Below are 17,950 nucleotides of genomic sequence, written 5' to 3' on the forward strand. Positions count from 1 at the left end.
CACCATTCTTCTGCTTCAGCCTTCCGAGTAGCTGGGACTACAGGCGCCTGCCACCATGCCCGGCTAACTTTTTGTATGTTTAGTAGAGACGGGCTTCACCGTGTTAGCCAGGATAGTCTTAACCTCCTGACCTAGTGATCCACCCGCCTTGGCCTCCCAAAGTGCTGGGATTACAGGCGTGAGCCACTGCACCTGGCGAAAAGCCACTTTTTAAATATACTTAATAAACTGTAGTGTAGAAGGATGGTTCATATAATATGCTACTTAAGCAGTAAGTGCATTCTAGAGCATAGACAAGAAAAGTGGACAAATATGTTATTCTGGTGGGAGGTGAAGCAAATAATAAAATTAAGTTATATCAACATAAAAGCAGTGTGATCTCGGTAACTAGAGTAGTTTTATGCTTGAAACTCAGCATCTACCATGCATGGTATAAGTTGGAAATCCAGAACATTTCTCATCTGACAATAGATTACCAGGATGTGCTTGGTCAACAGACTCAAGACCAGATTCCTTTAAAAATAAAGATGGAACTTCCAGTGGAGACCAGAGGACTGTGAGCTCTTTCCCCCGAAAAGGCAGCTCCTCTCACTTGCCCCACAGACCAATATTCTAGAGCAAATTGTAGCCAAGTAAATAGCTGTTACAACTACGGTTAAAAAAGAAAAGAAAGTTAAAGGTATGTTTAAAGACACATTCATGCCTGGGCATGGTGTCTCACATCTGTCATCCCAGTGCTTTGGGAGGCCAAGGTGGGAGGATTGCTTGAGGCCGGGAGTTTGAGACTAGCCTGAGCAACAGAGCGAGACTCCATCTCTACAAAAAATTTAAAAATTCGGCCAGCTGCGGTGGCTCACGCCTGTAATCCCAGCTCTTTGGGAAGCCAAGGCGGGCGGATCACGAGGTCAGGAGATTGAGACCATCCTGGCTAACATGGTGAAACTCTGTCTCTACTAAAAATACAAAAAATTAGCCGGGGTGGTGGTGTGCACCTGTAATCCCGGCTACTCGGGAGGCTGAGGCAGGAGAATCCCTTAAACCCAGGAGGCAGAGGTTGCAGTGAGCCGAGATTGCGCCACTGCACTCCAGCCTGGGCGACAGAGCAAGACTCCGTCTCAAAAAGAAAAAAGAGGGCCGGGCGCGGTGGCTCAAGCCTGTAATCCCAGCACTTTGGGAGGCTGAGATGGGCGGATCACGAGGTCAGGAGATCGAGACCATCCTGGCTAACACGGTGAAACCCCGTCTCTACTAAAAAATACAAAAAAAAAAAAAAAAAAAAAAAAAACTAGCCGGGCAAGGTGGCGGAGGCCTATAGTCCCAGCTACTCGGGAGGCTGACGCAGGAGAATGGCGGGAACCTGGGAGGCGGAGCTTGCAGTGAGCTGAGATCAGGCCACTGCACTCCAGCCTGGGCGACAGAGCGAGACTCCGTCTCAAAAAAAAAAAAAAAAAAAAAGAAACTCATTATTGTGAATGTTTAAAACCTTGATCAGCTTTGAAGATTTTGCAGCTTTTCCTACCCAAGCCAGACCCCGGGCTTTCCCCTCTTGCCTAATGTGAGACTTCAGAGGGAAAACAAAAAAGCTCGGCTTTGGCAAAAATCCTTTCAGAGTGATGAAAGTTCAATGCCAAGTACTTCTGGGAAGTCTGATCTGGTTTGTTCCTCTCTAGTCGCTTGTGGGTTTTTTTTTTTTTTTTACGATAGGGTCTCGCTCTAGGCTGGAGTGCAGTGGCATGATCTTGGCTCCTGCAACCTCCGCCTCCCACCTCAGCCTCCTGAGTAGCTGGGACCACAGGCACCCACCACCACGCCAGGCTAATTTCTGTGTTTTTGTAGAGACAGGGTTTCACCATGTTGCCCAGGCTGGTCTTGGAGTTGTAATCTTTTTTTTTTTGAGATGGAGTTTTGCTGTTTGTTGCCCAGGCTGGAGTGTGCGGGCACGATCTCGGCTCACTGCAACCTCTGCCTCCCGGGTTCAAGTGATTTTCCTGTCTCAGCCTCCTGAGTAGCTGGGACTACAGGTGTCCGCCACCACACCCGGCTAATTTTTGTATTTTTTCATTTGGGCAGGGCTGAAGTAGGAAGCAAGGATGGGAACTGGTGCAGGAACGATTAGGATTTCTGTATTTTCTCCCAGTCTCTAACTTCGATCAGTTTCTAGAAATTACCAGGTCTAGATGCACCCCCGAGAAGACAGTGTCCTGTCAGGGGAACCAGGAGGGTATAAGCCATCGTGGAGAGAAATGCATTAGACTGTCAGAGACAGGGCATTTAACCACCTCGCCGTACAACTGACAGAGGTTGGGTGTCTGGGAAGCAGACCAAGAGGGAGATTTGTGACCGGGAAGTTTATTAAAGATGACCTCAGGAGGCCGGGCACCATGGCTCATGCCTATAATCCCAGCACTTTGGGAGGCCGAGGTAGGTGAATCACCTGAGGTCAGCTGTTCAAGACCAGCCTGACCAACATGGTGAAACCCCGTCTCTACTAAAAATAAAAAATTAGCTGGGCATGGTGGCGGGCGCCTGTAATCCCGGGAGGCTGAGGCAGGAGAATCGCTTGAACCCGGGATTTGGAGGTTGCAGTGAGTGAAGATTGTGCCACTGCGCTCCAGCCTGGGCAGTGAGAGCGAAACTCCATCCCCCTCCCCTCTCCAAAAGAAAGAAAGAAAGGAAAAAAATGCCCTCAGGATTAACACTGGTGAGGAGGCAGGGCTGCAGGATTAGGGCACGTTGGCCTGGAGCTCAGGAAACAAAGGCCTCAGCGTCTCTCAGCAGGAGTGACTGGAACTGGGATGGCCCTGTCAGGAATGCAGCTGTCCCTGGGGGGAGCATGATCTTGGGTGACGCAGCCTCTTTAGCCTCAGGTGATCCTGGAGAGGGACTTCCTTTGTCCGGACATAGTTCATGATCATATGTCCATAACATATGTCCATAATCCCAGCACTTTGGGAGGCCGAGGCGGGAGGATTGCTTGAGCCCAGGAATTTAAGACCAGCCTGGGCAACATCTCAAAAAAAAAAAAAAAACAAATAAAAAAAACCCGTAATTGTTATACTAGCTACATAATTGTTATACTAGCTTACCATTTACACTCAGTAAATGGTAGCTAGTAGGCTGTGTGGCTAATTATTTAACGTAGATCATCTTAATCCTCAGAACAACCCTGTGAAGTAGGTACTGTTTTATGTTTCATGGATAAGAAAATAGGCTCAGCCGGGCGCGGTGGCTCACGTCTGTAATCCCAGCACTTTGGGAGGCCGAGACAGGCGGATCACGAGGTCAGGAGATCGAGACCATCCTGGCGAACACGGTGAAACCCCGTCTCTACTAAAAAATACAAAAAACTAGCCGGGCGAGGTGGCGGGCGCCTGTAGTCCCAGCTACTCCGGAGGCTGAGGCAGGAGAATGGCGTGAACCCAGAGGGTGGAGCTTGCAGTGAGCTGAGATCCAGCTACTGCACTCCAGCCTGGGCGACAGAGCGAGACTCCATCTCAAAAAAAAAAAAGGTTATTACAAATTGTGTCAAAAATAAGATGACCATTAATCAGGAGAAGCCAGCCTTTTCTTGTACTGAAACTCTAGGCAAGTTCTCAGGATCACTAGCTTCCAATAATGGCCCCTACAATAAGTGCAATATTGAGTTCCATGTGGCTTTTCATGATAACTTTTCTCAATGAAGGCAGATTGCATGATGCTAAAGAAGAATTTAGGCCGGGCACAGTGGCTCACACCTGTAATCCCAGCACTTTGGGAGGCCAAGGTGGGTGGATTACTTGAGGCCAGGAGTTTGAGACCAGCCTGGTCAACACGGCAAAACCCCATCTCTACTAAAAATACAAAATTTTTTTTTTCTGTAAGGTATATAGTGATGTCCTCTCATTCTTGATGTTCACATATTGAACTTTTTCTCTTTTTTTGAGATGGAGTCTCACTCTGTTGCCCAGGCTGGAGTGCAGTGGTGCGATCTCGGCTCACTGCAAGCTCGGCCTCCTGGGTTCACACCATTCTTCTGCCTCAGCCTCCCAAGTAGCTGGGACTACAGGCGCTGCCACCACGCTGGGTAATTTTTTTGTATTTTTAGTAGAGATGGGATTTCACTGTGTTAGCCAGGATGGTCTCGATCTCCTGACCTCGTGATCCGCCCGCCTTGGCCTCCCAAAGTGCTAAGTGCTGGGATTACAGGCGTGAGCCACCACTCCTGGCCACTTTTTCTCTTTTTAAAATGGTCAGTTTAGCAAAACTTTTGTCAATTTTTTAAAAAATTGAGACAGGGTCTCACTCTGCCACTCAGGCTGGAGTACAGTGGCTTGACCATCGGTTACTCCTCGGCTCAGGTGATCCTGCTTCAGCCTCCCAAGCAGCGAGGACTACAGGTTTCCACTATGCCTGACTAATGTTTTAAAATTTTCAGCCAGGTGCGGTGGCTCAGGCCTGTAATCCCAGCACTTTGGGAGGCTGAGGCGGGCGGATCACGAGGTCAGGAGATAGAAACTATCCTGGCTAACACGGAGAAACCCCGTCACCATTAAAAATACAAAAAATTAACCGGCGCAGTGGCGGACGCCTGTAGTCCCAGCTACTCGGGAGGCTGAGGCAGGAGAATGGCGTGAACCTGGGAGGCGGAGCTTGCGGTGAGCCGAGATCGTGCCACTGCACTCCAGCCTGGGCGACAGAGCGAGACTCCATCTCAAAAAAAAAAAAAAAAAATTTCCTGTAGAGACTTGAGGGTCAGGAGTCTTGCTGTGTTGCCCAGGCTGGTGTCTAATTTCTGGCCTCCAGTGATCCTCCCACCCTGGCCTCCCAAAGTGCTAGGATGACAGGTGTGAGCGCCAGGCTGCTTTGTCAATTTTGTTGGTCTTTTCAAAGACACAACTCCATTTTCTTGACTTTCTCTGTACTTGTTGTGTTTTCTTTTTAATACTTTTTTTTTTTTTTTGAGGCAGGGTTTCACTCTGTCTCACAGGTTGGATGGAGTGCAGTAGTGTGATCATAGCTCACTGCAGCCTTGACCTTCCAGGCTCAGGCGATCCTCCTACCTCAGCCTCCTCGGTAGCTGGGATTATGGGCACGTGCCACTACACCTGGCTAATTTTTGTATTTTTTGTAGACACAGGGTTTTGTCAAGTTGCCCAAGCTGATCTCGAACTCATAGGTTCAAGCAATCTTCCTGCTTTGGTCTCCCAAAGTGCTGGGATTACAGGCATAAACCACCATGTCTGGCCGACTTGCTTTAGAGTTTTTATATGTGTGTACTAACCTGTGCACACATATAAATATATATACATAACCATCATGTACGTAACACACATACGTGATTCTTGTATAATACACACACATAAACACATACATGATAATTAGTGTATATATATTTATATGTGAGTATATATATATACAGTTGTTAATGTATATATATTTATATACACATTAATATAAACAAGAGAGAAGCGTGTGTGTGCGTGTAGACAACGGTGAGCTGCCTGGCTCCCTCCGCTTGCCATCCATTCAATCCCAGCGTACATGTAGAGTGGTTTCACGGTTGCAACCCATATCCCCATGGGAAAAAATTTCCCTGTTAGAGCTCAGTGCTTATGTACAGTCCCTTTTATCTTTAGTCTCACAGTTATCACTCATTTCCAAAGTCACGTACACCAGCACTTCCTTCCATCCCCTTCAGTGCCCACCACTTCCCTTCCACCTGCTTCAATATCCAGCACTTCCCTTCCTTCCCCTTCAATACCCAGCACTTCCGCACTTCCCTTCCACCTCCTTCAATACCCAGCACTTCCCTTCCATCCTCTTCAATACCCAGCACTTCCCTTCCATCCCCTTCAATACCCAGCACTTCCCTTCCTTCCTCTTCAATACCCAGCACTTCCCTCCCATCCCCTTCAATACCCAGCACTTCCCTTCCATCCCCTTCAATACCCAGCACTTCCCTTCCTTCCCCTTCAGTGCCCACCACTTCCCTTCCATCCCCTTCAATGCCCACCACTTCCCTTCCTTCCCCTTGAATGCCCAGCACTTCCCTTCCTTCCCCATCAATACCCAGCACTTCCCTTCCATCCCCTTCAATGCCCAGCACTTCCCTTCCATCCCCTTCAATGCCCAGCACTTCCCTTCCTTCCCCTTCAGTGCCCACCACTTCCCTTCCACCCCCTTCAATACCCAGCACTTCCCTTCCACCCCCTTCAATACCCAGCACTTCCCTTCCTTCCCCTTCAATGCCCAGCATTTCCCTTCCTTCCCCTTCAATACCCAGCACTTCCCTTCCACCCCCTTGAATGGTAGGTCATGATTGTAACATGGTGAGATTCTTTATCACAGTCTGCATTCCATCCTGGGACCCCTCCCACTTCCACTGTAACATTTGCATATATTAAGGTTGAAATTTGTGCTGTAGAGAAGTTTGTGCTCTCTGGGTTTTGTTTGTTTGTTTGTTTTGGAGACAGGGTTTTGCTCTGTCACGGAGACTGGAGCGCCCTGGGAGAATCATAGCTCATGAACTGCTGGACTCAAGGGGTCCTCCCGTTTCACCCTCCTGAGGAGCTGGGACTGTAGGCACATGCCGCTCAGCCAGCTGATGTTTTCTTTGTTTGTTTGTTTGCTTGTTTTTTGTTTTTTTGGGATGAAGTCTTGCTCTGTTGCCCAGGCTGGAGTGCAGTGGTGCGATCTTGGCTCACTGCATCTTCTGCCTCCCAGGTTCAAGTGATTCTCCTGCCTCAGTAGCTGGGACAGGCACCCCCCCCACCACGCCCAGCTAGTTTTTGTATTTTCAGTAGAGATGGGGTTTCACCATGTTGGGCAGGCTGGTCTCGAACTCCTGACCTCAAGTGATCGGCTTGCCTTGGCCTCACAAAGTGCTGAGATTGCAGGCGTGAGCCACCGCGCCCGGCCAGTTCTGTGGGTTTGACAAATGCAGAGTCTCGTGTACCAAATAGAAGAGTTTCACTGCCCTAAAATACCGTATATGGTTTACCTATTCAGCCTACCTCAGTTTCTAAGCCTCTGGCAACCACTGATGTATTTTAAGTCTCTATAATTTCACCTTTTCCAGAATGTCATATAAATAGAATCATTACAGTATATAGTCTTTTAAGATTGGTTTCTGGGTGGGCACGATGGTTCATGCCTGTAATCCCCACACTTTGGGAGGCCAAGGTGGGTGGATCACTGGAGCCCAGGAGTTTGAGACCAGCCCTAGCAACATAGAAAGATCCTATCTCTACAAAAATTACAAAACAAGTAGCCAGGGGTGGGGGCATGCTCTTGTAGTTCCAGCTGCAAGCTGAGGCAGGAGGATGGCTGGAACCTGGGATGTAGAGGCTATAGTAAGCCATGGCCACTCCACTGCACTCTAGCCTGGGTGACAGAGTGAGACCTTGTCTCAAAAAAAGAGAAAAGAACAAAAAGACTTATCAGGTAAAATGGCCCAGAATCTAAATTTATGGCCCCCTACTAATCTTGCTGTTTCTTGTGCTAATGGATTTATGGCCATGAGAAACTGTAGCAAAGTAAAGGTGTGCCTGGAAGGGAGAGATGGACTCTGATTAATCTTATCGGTCTCCTGGCAATAGATAACCTTATATACATAAGCATTAAAACCAAATCCAAGTCCCATTTTTCTGACATTGAAGTGTTGTTGTCACAGAAAGGAAGGAGTCCTTCCTGTCTACATTTATAATCTCAATTATTCATTCGGGAATTTTCGCTGGCCCTTTGTATTTTGCACCTGTTCCCAATAATCCAGATGGCACCGTGGGGGCCAAGGCCCTTGACTCCCTGAAGTTTCACTAAAAAATCAATTCACAGCCTGGCACGGCGCCTCATCTCTGTAATCCCAGCACTTTGGGAGGCCAAGGCGGGTGGAAGGTTACTCGAAGTCAGGAGTTTGAGACCAGCCTGACCAATATAGTGAAACCCCATCTCTACTGAAATTACAAAAATCAGCCGGGCATGATGGTGGGTGCCTGTAATCCCAGCTACTTAGGAGGCTGAGGCAGGAGAATTGCTAGAACCCGGGAGGCGGAGGAGGTTGCAGTGAGCCGAGATCACACCACTGCACTCTAGCCTGGGCGAGAAGAGCAAAAACTTTGTCTCAAAAAAAAAAAAAAAAAAAAATCAATTCACAAAAGGCAGATTGGTCTAATGTGGTGGCTCCCACTTGTAATCCCAGCACTTTGGGAAGCCGAGACAGACAGATCATTTGAGGCCAGGGGTTTGAGAGCAGCCTGGCCAAAATGGTGAAACCTCGTCTCTACTAAAAATACAAAAATTAGCCAGGCATGGTGGTGTGCACCTGTAGTCCCAGCTACTTGGGAGGTTGAGGCAGGAGAATTGCTGGGAGGTGGAGGTTACAGTGAGCTGAGATCGTGCCACTGCACTCCAAGCTGGGTGACAAAGACTCTGTCTCAAAAAGAAAGGAGGGGGGTAGATTAACGGGAAAAGGCATACAAGCTCATTTAATATGCACACATGGGAGAATCACAGTGTAATTCAGAGTACTCCTCCATCTCCCAACAGGGCACAGAATTTTATTCTGGCAAAACAGAGTATGGGGGAGGCGAGAAGAGGAATTCTGTTATTCCTAGGGGGAATTAATGGATCTGGGAACAGAGATTAACTTGTAAATAGTTATCTTTGACACTGAAAGGGTCAGTTCAGGTGTGTTCACATTCTTGGTACTACAGGGAGGAGAAGGAGGGTCTGGATCATAGGCAGATAAGGAGCTTCAACTTGAGTCAGAAGGTGGAGAAGACCTCGAAGCTTCCTCAGTTTAGTATGTCAAAGTGCCATATTTTGAGGTACTGGTTTCTGAGTCAACGCTACTAAGTGGTACGGCACTAAAGATATTCTATTTCTTAGAATATGCTTTAGCTATCTCTTTCAATTTTGTTGTTTTTACTAAGAAAAGTACGCGTTTGGGTTGAAGTGCCAGAGGACAAGAGAGTCCCTTGGATGTTGGCTTTTGCGTTTATTATGTAACTCCTGAACTTTTAACAAGTCACTTTTTCATTTTATTTTTCTATTTTTTTTCCTTTTAAGCAGGCCACATTTTTTAGAACAATTTTACAGAAAAATTGAGAAAATAGTACAGAGTCCCCATATACCCCTATGCTCAGTTACCTATTTTTTGTTTGTTTGTTTGTTTATTGAGACGGAGTTTTGCTCTTATTGCCCAGGCTGGAGCGCAATGGCACAATCTCAGCTCACTGCAACCTCCGCCCCCTGGGTTCAAGTGATTCTCCTGCCTCAGCCTCCTGAGTAGCTGGGATTACAGGCACACGCCACCACGCCCGACTGAGTTTGTATTTTTATTTTTATTTTTATTTATTTATTTATTTATTTTTATTATGTTTTTTTTTTTGAGACGGAGTCTCGCTCTGTCGCCCAGGCTGGAGTGCAGTGGCTGGATCTCAGCTCACTGCAAGCTCCGCCTCCTGGGTTCACGCCATTCTCCTGCCTCAGCCTCCCGAGTAGCTGGGACTACAGGCGCCCGCCACTTCGCCCGGCTAGTTTTTTGTATTTTTAGTAGAGACGGGGTTTCACCGTGTTAGCCAGGATGGTCTCGATCTCCTGACCTCGTGATCCGCCCGTCTCAGCCTCCCAAAGTGCTGGGATTACAGACTTGAGCCACCGAGCCCAGCCTGAGTTTGTATTTTTAGTAGAGATGAGGTTTCTCCATGTTGGTCAGGCTGGTCTTGAACTCATGACCTCAGGTGATCTGCCCGCCTCAGCCTCCCCGTGTGCTGGGATTCCAGGCGTGGGCCGCTGTGCCCGGCTGAGTTTGTTTTTTTTAGTAGAGACGAGGTTTCTCCATGTTGGTCAGGCTGGTCTTGAACTCACGACCTCAGGTGATCCGCCCGCCTCGACCTCCCTGAGTGCTGGGATTCCAGGCATGGGCCGCCGCGCTGGCCTCAGTTCCGCTATCACTAACATGTCAGTGTACTGTGTCCCTCTCGGTTATTTTTTATGCACTTATGTACATGTCCGTGTATCTCTAGAAACAGTTTTGTTTGCTGTGTCTAAGCCTCCTTCAAAGCTTTGCCCGGTGCCCTGCAGAGCAAAATCACTGCCCAGCACAGGCCACGTGACATGGAGCTGAAGACTCACTCTTTTCCAGAAGGACTGATTTGGGTGACGTCCTGAGGCGTTGAAGCAGGACGTGTGAATATCTCATTTCCCTCCTTGTGGAAACTTGAAAGTCTCCTCAAGAGTGAGCGCTCATCTAAAAATTTGAACTGGAAATGCTGGGATTTGCTAGATGCTAATCACCAGCGGTACCCAGCTTTGTGATTAACTCCAGGACAGCCGGTTTGAAGAAGGTATTTCCTGATAAATAAGCTGATTTCATCTGTGTCCAGGCATACACTGAGGCCAAAGGAGCTCCACTCCATAAACATTTATTAAATATTTCCAGGTGGCCCCAGGGAGGGACCCCCCCGCCCAGCAAGACTGCCAGGACTGTCCCCGAATCTGTGCGCATGGTGCTGCGGGGGCGGGGAACGGAGGAGGCAGGAGCACCAGCTTTGGGAGGTGGGATGCTGCGTTCTCTCTGGGCAGCTTGCATTTGAGTAGGTCCTCCAGATGGAAGCGTCCAGCAGCACCTGAGAATAAAGATCTGGCATTTAGAGAGAGAAGTCATGCCCAGGCGCCATGGCTCATGCCTGTAATCCCAGCTCTTTTGGAGGCCCAGGCAGGAGGATTGCTTGAGGCTAGGAGTTGGAGACCAGTTTGGGAAACCTAGCGAGACCCCAAGAGAATTAGCTGGAGTGGCAGAGTGCAGTGGCTGACACCTGTAATCCCAGCACTTTGGGAGGCTGAGGCGGGGGGATCACCTGAGGTCGGGAATTCAAAACCAGCCTGACCAACATGGAGAAGTCCCATCTCTACTAAAAATACAAAATTATCCAGGTGTGGTGGCGCACACCTGCAGTCCCAGCTACTCAGGAAGCTCAGGCGGGAGAATTGCTTGAACCCACGAGACGGAGGTTGTGGTGAGCCAAGATCATGCCATTGCACTCCAGCCTGGGCAACAAGAGCGAGACTCCGTCTCAAAAAAAAAAAGAAAAAATTAGCTAGGGTGGTGGCATCTGTAGTCCCAGCTCCTTAGGAGGCCGTGGTGGGTGGATCGCCTGAGCCCTGGAGTATGACGTTACAGCGAGCTATGATCACACCACCGCACTCCAGTCTGGGTGACAGAGTGAGACCCTGTCTCTAAATAAATAAAAAATTAAATTAAAAACAGAGATAAATCACAAATTGGTATTTGTACAGTGAGCAGAAGGAGAGTCAGAAGGAATCCGTCTGATGTTGCAGAGATCCAAACGGAAGCGTGTGGGTATCAGACCTTCAACGCATCACGTGCCTGCCCTCACATAACTCATGGCATTCTCATATTTTCTGCCTAGCTAGTTCTCACAAGAATTCTTGGAAGCAGATAATGATGCAGCACTTCACTGGACCCTCCGTGTCGGCCACTTGCCTGGATATCTAAATAGGAAGCAAGGATGCTTCTCTTCGTGTTTCAAAGGCCTTTGATGCTGTACAAGTGGAACGGCAGGATTCTGGAAGTCCCTCCCCTATGGAGCAACTGATGGATCAGATGTCAGAGAGAACCTAGGGGACAGTCTGAGGCAGGGCTTTATCACCAGGGCTGAAAACAGCCTGGCACACTGTAGACCCCTGGGTATATTCATCATATTTACCATGAACAAGGTGAGGAGAAGGGGAACATGAGCCGGTAAAGGCTCACTCGCTCACAGATTCAGAGCCTCTCTCTTCTGTGAACAAGTGGAAAATCAGAGGCATCCAACTGGGCACGGTGGCTCACACCTGTAATCCCAGCACTTTGGGAGGTCGAGGCGGGTGGATCACCTGAGATGAGGAGTTCAAGACTAGCCTGGCCAACATGGTGAAACCTCGTCTCTACTAAAAGTACAAAAATTAGCTGGGTGTGGTGGCGCATTCCTGTAATCCCAGCTACGAGGCAGGCGAATCGCTTGAACCTGGGAGGCAGAGGTTGCAGTGAGCGGAGATTGTGCCACTGCACTCCAGCCTGGGCGACAGGGCAAGACTCCGTTTCAAAAACAAAAAAAAGAAGCACTAGGTTAGAGTCTAGCCTCTACCTGGATCTCAAAACCAACCTAACCTTTATTCATCTTACCATCTTACCACGCTGTAGGGAAACCTGCCTGTACCTTAATGAAGTCAAGGCTAGAGCCAGGTGTGCTGGCTTTCACCTGTAATCCCAGCACTTTGGGAGGCCGAGGAGGCTGGAAGATCCTTGGAGCTCAGGAGTTCAAGAATAGCCTGGGTAACATAGTGAGACTTCGTCTCTACAAAAAAATTTAAAATTAGCCCTGCGTGGTGGCTCATGCTTGTAATCCCAGCACTTTGGGAGGCCGAGGGTGGAGGATCCTTTGAGCTCAGGAGTTAAAAAAAAATAGCCAGGGCAACACAGTGAGACTCCGTCTCTACAAAAAAAAATTAAAATTTGACAGGTGTGATGGCGCATGCCTGTCGTTCCAGCTACTTGGGAGGCTGAGGCAGGAGGATCGCTTGAGCCCAGGAGCTTGAGGTTACAGTGAGCTGTGATCGTGTCACTGCATTCTGGCCCGTACAGCAGAGCTGTCTCAAAAAATACATAAATAAAATAAAGTCAAGGCTGGATTTCAGATCTGGACACAGAAGTGGTCAGCCTGAAATAGTGGGTTGGAGGGGCCCTGGCTAGCAGGATTGGCTCACGTGCCGAACTGTCTCTCCCTTTGGAATTTCTCTGCCATTGCCTACTTGGACTCGGCCTCATTACAGAAGCCTCCTCCCCTTCCTAGCATGTTGCTCAGGCTGGCCTCCGACTCCTGGGCTCAAATGATCCTCCTGCCTCAGCACCTCCAAGTAGCTGAGAGTATAAACACGTGCCAGGGTGCTCAGATATGTTACTTCTGGGAAGCATTCTGGAGAATGGTTGTGCCAGGCACACTGTACCTTATGACCTTGTCTTTATATATCGGGATCTTCTGTTTTGTGCTCCTGGCATCCAATTCAGCTATAAAGTTGACTCAAACCTTCCAAGGATGGGTATTGTTGTAAGGTCCTGGTTGGAGGCTGGCAGTACGTCAGTCTACTCTGAGTGCAGAGCTTCAACTACCTGCCTGCTACAACCGTATTTTCATGTTTCCATACCTGAGATAGAGTAAAAAGTGGTTTTAACCCAGAAATCTGGCCGGGCGTGGTGGCTCACACCTGTAATCCCAGCACCTTGGGAGGCTAACGAGGGAGGACTGCTTGAGCCCAGGAGTTTGAGAACAGCCTGGACAACGTGGTGAGATCCCCATCTCTGTATCGCTTAACATTCATTAAGAAAAAAAAAAAAAAAAATTGCAGAGATACGAAGTTAGGGTCTTGCTATTTAAAAGCTGTGCCACTTCTCGCCAATTCTTTTGTATTCTTCACACTTCTATTTATTCATCTATAAAACAGGTATGATAGCTATTTCACAGAATTGTTGGGGGCCAAAGTAAGATGCCACAAATATAAGTCCCCAGCTCGGTGCCTGCACACCACGGTGCTCAGCGAACGTTAGTGCACTCTGACCCCTGGGCCCCCCAGCCCTGGGATATGGCTCTTCCTACCACTCAGGGGATTGTGTGAGATGAACCAAGCGAAGCCGGTCCAGCTCTCACAAATGTAACCACCGTGCAGCTGCCTCCTTGACCACATTTCCATGTATAAGAAATCCAAGTTTTGGCAGGAACGTTTTCCAAACCAAAGGAAAATTTGTCTACTGTGTATACGAAGCTGAAGAAACCGAAAGTTTCTGCTGATTTGGTACTTTTCCTGAATGCTAGATTTGCTGACTTGGGATTTAGATTTAGACGTCGGTATGCAAATGTTTTCTTCACACATTTCTTCATTTTTCCCATTGACATCATCAGTCACCCCCACTTCACAGTGTCCTTTTCAAAGGCCTCTTGCTTAGTCATTTTTTCAAAGGCAATCTTTGGCCATCTGGCGCCCAGTTTATCAGAAGTATTATTGTTTGAGGTCCCAGCCACAGAGGAAGGGAAACTCAGACATAAGTGAGAGTTGCAAGCTCAGATGTCAAAAGAAGATACAAATAGGAGGCGGGGTACAGTGGCTGACGCCTGCAATCCCAGCGCTTTGGGAGGCCAAGGTGGGAGGATTGCTTGAGGCCAGGAGTTCAAGACCAGCCTGGTCGACATAGCAGGGTCCCGTCTCTATAAAAAACAGAAAGAGGCTGGGCGCGGTGGCTCACACCTGTAATCTCAGCACTTTGAGAGGCTGAGGTGGGCAGATCACCTGAGGTCAGGAGATCGAGACCAGCCTGACCAACATAGTAAAACCCCGTCTCTACTAAAAATACAAATTAGCTGGGCATGGTGGTGCACGCCTGTAATCCCAGCTACTTGGGAGGCTGAAGCAGGAGAATCGCTTGAACCTGGGAGGCAGAGGTTGCAGTGAGTGAAGATGGCACCATTGTCCTCCAGCCTAGGTAGTAAGAGCGAAACTCCATCCAAAAAAAGAAAGAAAGAAAGAAAGAAAGAAAGAAAGAAAGAAAGAAAGAAAGAAAGGAAGGAAGGAAGGAAGGAAGGAAGGAAGGAAGGAAGGAAGGAAGGAAGGAGATGCAAATAAGAAAAACCAAACTGACTAATTTATATTTTGGAAACAAAGTTGTTGTTGTTGTTTTAAACTTATTTATTTATTTATTTATTTTTGAGACAGGCTCTCACTCTGTTGCCCAGTGTAGTATAGTGGCATGATTACGGTTCACTGCAGCCTCAAACTCTTGGGCTCAAGGGATCCTCCCGCCTCAGCCTCCCAAGTAGCTGGGACTTCGGGAGTGTGCCACCACGCCTGGCTAATTTTTTTTTTTTTTTTTCGTATTTTTTGTAGAGACAGGCTTTTGCCTTGTGGCCCAGAAACAACGTTTAATATATATACATTCATAATATAATTTTATCAGTTCAGTAACTCTCCTTATCAAAGGTAGGTACGCATTCTGGAAATTTAAGCAAATCAGCTAGCTTGCAAGGGTAATATGAATGCACTGCATTTCTGTCGAACGGTATCCAGAGATTTCTGGAGCATCAGTTGTGCAGCAGGACGAGCTGCAGACAAAACTCCTCGGACACCGGAATAAAGAAGGAAGAGGTTTTTTTATTCGGCCCAGAGCGTCGGCAGACTCGTATCTTAAGAACTGAGCTCCTGGCTACAAACTCTTATTTTTAGAAATATCTGGGATTCTAGCTGGGCGCGGTGGCTCACGCCTATAATCCCAGCACTTTGGGAGGCGAGGTGGGTGGATTAGGTCAGGAGTTTGAGACCAGCCTGGTCAACATGGCGAAACCCTGTCTCTACCAAAAATACAAAAATTAGCCGGGTGTGGTCACACGCGCCTGTAATCCCAACTACTCAGGAGGCTGAGGCAGGAGAATCCCTTGAACCCGGGTGTCAGAGGTTGCAATGAGCTGGCATCACACCACTGCACTCCAGCCTCAGTGACAAAGTGAGACTCTGCTTCAAAAAAAAAACAAAAAAAAAACAAAAAAAACCCCAAAAGTTTCGCTTTTGTTGCCCAGGCTGGAGTACAATGGCATGATCTCGGCTCACTTCCCAGGTTCAAGCGATTCTCCTGCCTCAGCCTCCCGAGCAGCTGGGATTACAGGCGCCTTCTACCATGCTGGGCTAATTTTTGTGTTTTTAGTACAGACGGAAGTTTGGCCACATTGGCCAGGCTGGTCTTGAACTCTTGACCTCAGGTGATCCGCCCACCTTGGCCTCCCAAAGTGCTGGGATTACACACATGAGCCACGGTGACTAGCATTATATATTTATTATTATGATTATTTGAGATAGGGTCTTGCTCTGTTGCTCAGACAGGAGTGCAGTGGTGCAATCACAGTTCATTGCAACCTTGAACTCCTGGGCTCCAGCCATCCTCCCACTTCAGCCCCCAGAGGAGCTGGGACTACAGGCAGCACCACCACACCTGGCAATTTTTAAGTTTTTTGGAGTGATAGGGGGTCTCACTGTGTTGCACAGGCTGGTCGTCTTGAACTCCTGGCCTCAAGCTATCGATCCTCCTGCCTTGGCCCCTTGAGTGCTGGGATTATAGGCATGAGCCACCGCACCAGGCCTGGTCTTTAAATATAAATCCTTGTAAATATACATTATGCTGCCCCAGCTACGATTTTTGCTTTTTCAGGGGTACAGACTTGTTTCTTACCTCTTTGCATGTCCTTTCCCAGTGCACAACAGTACTCAGTAAATAATGATGGCATTACCTTTTCGTATCCACTGCTATCAATGACCAAGTCACTTTTACTAGAATAGGTGCATTCAAAAGGCCTTGAAGGGCCAGGCATGGTGGCTCATACCTGTAATCCCAGCACTTTGGGAGGCCAAGGCAGGTAGATCACGAGGTCAGGAGTTCCAGACCACCCTGGCCAACACGGTGAAACCCCATCTCTACTAAAAATACAAAAATTAGCCAGGCATGGTGGCGCACACCTGTAGTCCCAGCTACTCAGGAGGCTGAGGCAGAAGAATCGCTTGAACCTGGGAGGCAGAGGTTGCAGTGAGCCGAGACTGTGCCATTGCACTCTAGCCTGGGTGACGGAGCCAGAAAAAAAAAAAAAAATTTCCTTTTCCTTTTTTTTTTTTAAAGCTTCGACCCATCACCACCACATTTACTCGCTTAGACTGGGCTCTGCACTAGTAACACCTTAAATTTGTATAACCATGTAGTTCAAGCAGTTTTCTTACTTTTTATTTCACTGGTAAATGAATGAAGGCAATAACGGGATATTATTTCCACATGGCAGAGAGGGAAAATGAGTACAGAGCCATGACTGACGCACACGGTTCCACAGCACAGTGGTGACAGGTCCACTGGGAGCAGTTGCTAATTTCTAGGCTGGGGCTTTTTATTTTATTTTTGATGCAGACTCACTTTGTCACCCAGGCTGGAGTGTAGTGGCCCAGCCTCAGCTTACTGCGACCTCCACCTCCCAGGTTCAAATGATTCTCCTGCCTCAACCTCCTGAGTAGCTGGGATTACGGGCGCACACAACCACGCCTGGCTAATTTTCGTACTTTTAGTAGAGACAGTGTCTCGTCATGTTGGCCAGGCAGGTCTTGAACTCCTGACCTCAAGTGATCCTCCTGCCTCTGCCTCCCGAAGTGCTGGGATTCCAGGCATGAGCGTCTGTAGCCTGCCAGCTGGGTCTCCTTCACTAGGTAAGTGGCTTATCTGGTTTCCTTCTCCTGCCAGTTCTCTCTCAGCGAAAAGCAAGACTCCTGCTTTCATCTCTTGGTGAAGAAAAAAGAGAGGGAGGCAGAATTTTGCGGTTAATCATCCTGCACTCTTGTTTCCAGAGTGATTCCCCTGAATTAGCTGTCAGACATCTCCTTAGGATTTCTAACACATACCGCAGGCTCCTTCTCACTACAGAGCCTTCAGGTGGCCAGTTCTCCTCTGATGAAATGCCTTCATCCTTCCTCTCCATGATCCCACATCCATCCCAGTCTGCAGACATCTTCCTCGTCAATTCCTACCTGACCCCATTCCGCCCTATGGGGACTCTGACTCAACCATGCTGACCAAGAGTCTACAATAGGGCTAGTCATTGCTTTTAGGGTCTTCTAGACCCTAAAAGAGGAATTTCTGGCCGGGCGCAGTGGCTCAAGCCTGTAATCCCAGCACTTTGGGAGGCTGAGACGGGCGGATCACGAGGTCAGGAGATCGAGACCATCCTGGCTAACACGGTGAAACCCCGTCTCTACTAAAAAATACAAAAAACTAGCCGGGCGAAGTGGCGGGCGCCTGTAGTCCCAGCTACTGGGGAGGCTGAGGCAGGAGAATGGTGTGAACCCGGGAGGCGGAGCTTGCAGTGAGCTGAGATCCAGCCACTGCACTCCAGCCTGG

This window comes from Chlorocebus sabaeus, chromosome 15 (assembly GCF_047675955.1).
Source record: "Chlorocebus sabaeus isolate Y175 chromosome 15, mChlSab1.0.hap1, whole genome shotgun sequence".
Classification (NCBI taxonomy): Eukaryota; Metazoa; Chordata; class Mammalia; order Primates; family Cercopithecidae; genus Chlorocebus; species Chlorocebus sabaeus.